This window comes from Olea europaea, chromosome 13 (genome assembly GCF_002742605.1).
Source record: "Olea europaea var. sylvestris chromosome 13, O_europaea_v1, whole genome shotgun sequence".
Lineage (NCBI taxonomy): Eukaryota > Viridiplantae > Streptophyta > Magnoliopsida > Lamiales > Oleaceae > Olea > Olea europaea.
Window position 1 is genome coordinate 15,411,096 of NC_036249.1, and position 4,987 is coordinate 15,416,082.

Consider the following 4,987-nt stretch of genomic DNA (forward strand, 5'->3'; position numbering starts at 1 on the left):
AAAAAAAAAAAAAAAAAAAAAAAAGATGAAACCTTTCCACTTTCTTTAATTGAAGAAGAATCTCGATCGTATACAAGGTAAAGATGAAATGACCTGGACCTTCAATAATACGAAGAGACGAGATTTGAAGCAACAATTTGAAATGCTAGTGATTTGTACCGAATACAAACAATATGGGTAAGTAATTTATAGATTTTTGGGTTTACTCATATATAATTCATACTTCTGTATTTTTCTTTGGATTGCTTTATGAATATTAATGTCATTAGTAATTTTTTTTTGTAATATCTATTTTTCTTCCACTTGGTAGAAACACGGATTATAGGGTATAAAGTCCTTAAGTTTGGTTTGTAGACCTGCTTTAGGTTCTAATTAATTTCATCAATTTGTGTTCTTCGTCAAGCAATCTTTAAGGTATGCCCTTCAATCCTATTTATTTTTTGATGTAAACAGATGAATTTGAAGTCTTGGATGAACAAATTTGGTTTAGTTTTACTATCGGTCGATTCAATCTTGGTTGTCAGTTTTCGTCTTTCTTGAAATATATCAATGTTGAATTATAGATCTTGTTTTATCATTAGATTAATTTTATTTTGAATTTTCGGAGAGAGTTGAATTATATTAGATATAGGATTTAGTACAAGGAATTAGAAAAAAATTATGATCTGAATATTATGATTTGAATTGTATTGTTATGTTGTAGGGATTTTAGTTATGATAATCTTGATAAGAGAGAAGTTCAACTTATTAGTAACTTGGTTCTTATAATCTAGCAATTCAGGGTTATGGTTCAAATACATGTACCGGGAAATTTGTAATTTTGCTTGGAGTTAATGTCTTTTTTACTTGTTTTGGGTTAAAAGTTGGTTAAGTAATTTTTTTCTTTGGGAGATAGAAACTAAAGTTGATTCATATGAGACCAACTTTGCTACTATTAATAAGTAACCTGCATACATACACGTATGAAATATTCGTATTAGATAATGATGTCGCAAAAGTTCATACTGTTACCTGCATATGGAAGACCAAAATGTAGCAGGCTCTTCATCAGAAACATAGAAGAGGCTAAGCCAATCTTTCTACTCCAGAGTGTTCTCTGCTTGAGAAGAAAAGATTGTCCCATAACTTACGAGTTGCTTTCTTCATATTATCCAACACTATCATTTGTATCCCAGGATTGTTAAACTAAAATAAACCTTCTTTTCTCTACTGCATTGCATATCATAGCTACCACCACTTGATCATTTGGGACAGAAATGGACTCCTAAGCTAGTACAGTGCTGGTAGAGATTTGTTCTCGAGGAGGTTTAACAAATATATTACTTAGGTAATGTTTGAAGAACTATATGAGAAAGACCCTTAACTCCATGACCTTCATCTACTACAAAATTTTTTATATCCCTCTAGTCAGATTGAATTCTTAAAAGTTTTGTAGCCATATGTGTTACAATAAGCATGATACTTTTCAATTCTGAATTTCTAGCCTGTCTTGCAATTAATATTTTCTTATTTTGTGATGGATGATGATTAGAGCTTTCATTGTGAATTTAGGCCAAACGCTGTATTTTCTAGTAGAAGTTTATCTTTTGGGAAACTAATTGAAGCAGTTGAAATGTTGTGGGATTTAATTAATATTTTCTTATTTTGTGATGGATGTTGATTAGAGCTTTCATTGTGAATTTAGGCCAAATGCAGTATTTTCTAGTAGAAATTTATCTTTTGGGAAACCAATTGAAGTGGTTGGAATGTCGTGGGATTTAGATGGTTGGAAGTGGAAAGTTGATTTATTGGTTTTTGAAAGTGAGGGAATTAATGGATATGACAAAATTATTTTGCAACGGTTAAATTGCCTGGATTTTGGAATAGTTAAATTTCCTCGTTTTTGGAATAATCAATGGAAATTATTCCCCCCTGGCATGACCTTCATTCTATGTGGTGGTCAAGTATGTTATTTGTTAGAGGGACTTTACTATATTTCACCCATATATCAGAGTATGTATTCATGCTTTACTCAATCATTCATCTTGCTTTAGCCTCATGATTCCATATTCATTGTACTCCTAATTTTGTTATGTAATATCTATATTTTTTTTCTTTGCAAAAAGCATCATCAATGGATATAATGAACCAATTGAACAAAAAAATAGTCATCGTACCAGTTCATGTCCTTACTCATACATAGTGAAAGAGGTGATAAAGGTAGTGAATGTATATGTTATCAATATGTGCTTTATTAAATAATTTTGCTGATAATTTGAATGTAGTGTTTGAAACATAATTGCTAACTATTAGGACGGTACGAGGTTTTCTAAAGTCGACACCTTTGAGTTCGCTTATGAAGGAAATAATAAATGTCATACTTATAATGCAGCTAAGGCTCAACACGTAAAAAAGACTCAACGCTATAACTTTTATATTGCTTATCATGTGTTATATTTCTAGTGTATAATTGTATTATATCTCTTACATATTTTAGTTATATAGACTATTTTATATCACCTATGGGTTGTGTTTGTAGGATAAGATGCTTGTTAAAGAGTATGAACATCTTGTAGAGAAGGTAAAGGAGTAGTAGATTCCCGAAGATATCCCTTTCAAGGAATACCTATAGATAATCCTACTGTTGGACTTAATATCATGATGTCCGTTCTAAGTACAAAGCCCAGACATCAAATTCGTGGGTTGAAAGATGGTCGCCTTTGAGATATTAAAACATCTTCTTCCAATGTACGCAATATGGAGGATTTAGAAGCAGAACGTGCTGCTCAAAAGGTTGAATATGCAGCTCAAGTGAAAATGGAGCAAAGGATACAAAACAAGTTGAAGGTTGTTAAGCAACAATTCAATTCTATTTTGCAATCTTGGCATCACTCTATGCACCAGTTACGTGGTAAAGTACCTGGCTTTGTGGTAACATCATTTACACTACTGTCAACAGAGATTAATACTACTGAGGAAAATGATGCTATTCATGAGGACAAAGAGAACAACTTTGAAGAGGATCAGTTGAATACCTAATTTACGAGGATGAACAGTAGTGTTTTTTAGATGCATAATAATAGATATAGAGGATGTTTGCTATATTATTTTTATGTCCAGGTATAACCATACTTAGTGAATGATTTTTATTTATATTTTTTTGAAATATTTTGGATTCAATATTACATTGATTGGCATTACATGTCTTAATTAAATTATTGGTTTTTTTTTTTTTTGCATCTTTATATTATTTTGAATGTGGTTAAAAAATTACTATAATATAAAAACATATATAAAATAATTTAATTTCTCCCTACGAATTCTTTCATAATAGCCTACAAATATGTTTTTCTATGAAAAATTATTTGTAGAGAAAAACAGGGTTTAGCCTACAAAATAATATGTATCATGTAGTCACAAGTTTTTAATTATTGGAAAAATGTATATATTTTAGCCCACAAATATTCCTTCCACACAAAATAATTTTAGTAGGGAAAAGCAAGTTTTGGCCCACAACATAATTTGTAGGGAAAAGTGATATCGTTTCGTAGGCAAACTTAGCTTTAGCAGGCAAATGATTTTGTCGAGAGAAAACTTACCCGACGTATTGTATTCGTCTCCAAAGGGTTCGTAGGGAAAAACATTTTCCCACAAATTTCAAAATTTTGTAGGCTAAAGTCTATCTCCTTGATGTATGCCCCACAAATGTCCCCACAAATCATTTTTGATTTTTTCCCACAAATAAAAACCTTTCCCTACAAATAAATTTTGTAGGGAAAACATAAAACTCATGTAGTGGATATACCTCTTATACTATATAATTCATCAAACTTTACAAGAAAATAGAGGCAATTCAATCATTCTTTTTGGAGAATTAAGAGCCAAACACAAGATTTCATTCAAATGATGATCCAACCTTAATTTTTTGGGCAGAAAAGAAAAGTCTCAACTAGAGATTAATCAAGAAATAATTGAAGTGATTCAAGATATAATGATACATCTTCTTCTTAATTTATCAAAAATCAAGGTGATGTTCTATAAATCAAATATGATTTCTTTTAATTTTGCTATAGTTGGCTAGATTTCTATCTACTAAGATATAGATAAACCCTTATAATAAAGTTTTAATATAGTTTCAATATTATGACATCTAATATGTGTTTATTCTTAAATAATTGTTATATAATTTAATGTCTTTCGGTTACTTGATCACTAATTGGATGGAATTAAGAATTTTACTGTTACTGAGAGAGACAATAGTATAGATAGCATTATTAACAAATGTTGTGAGATCTTATTGAGGATAGAAATATATCTCTATACTTTGCATGATTTCAATAGATATTCTAATGTTTTTAATACATGTTTTAATATTAGCATCGTTCATAAAAAATTATGAAGGTCACATGAGATGATATATTTAATTCTACTCTAGAAAGATTATTAAATAATTTAACGTTGATCAACAAGAATACTTACATGTTGTCATGGTCTTGAATTGCATTAAAATTGATTAATAAGGGGGATTCAAAGTCCCGGTAATCATTTCACATAGTTTTACAAAAATAATCATAATTTGTTCATTAGAATATTTAGTTTAAATAATTAATCAGTAAAAATTATTCATAAAAATTTAGTTATTCGATTAGAGTAAAAATTAATTGAAACTAGATTACAAACATAATTTTCATGGGAACGATGCTTTATTTATCATTGTATTATAGTTTACGATACTGTGCACTTGCCAGACTTTGTAGATCAATCTTCCTAAGATTGTAGACATATCTTGATTTTCTTCTACATCAGAGATGACAGAAATCAACTAGAAAATAAAATCTCAAGCTTCGACAAGCATACCCTCAACCGTTCCATAAGGATGCTTGATTTATTTCTCGGCTCCCCAATACCTAATTTCTTGTAAATATACAATGGCACTAGATTAATACTTGCTCCAAAATCAATTAAAACATTTATACTATGTGAATTTCCTATAGAGCAAAATAATGCA

The 4,987-nt window shown here is 29.9% G+C and overlaps 1 long non-coding RNA gene across 1 annotated transcript; it reads left to right on the top strand.

Annotated features, from left to right (window-relative positions):
• The first annotated feature begins 38 nt into the window (after positions 1–38).
• On the top strand, positions 39–3,179 carry LOC111407712. Its single transcript, XR_002705162.1, has 2 exons — positions 39–177; positions 2,519–3,179. It is a non-coding gene; the product is annotated as an uncharacterized LOC111407712 (long non-coding RNA).
• The last annotated feature ends 1,808 nt before the right edge of the window (positions 3,180–4,987 follow it).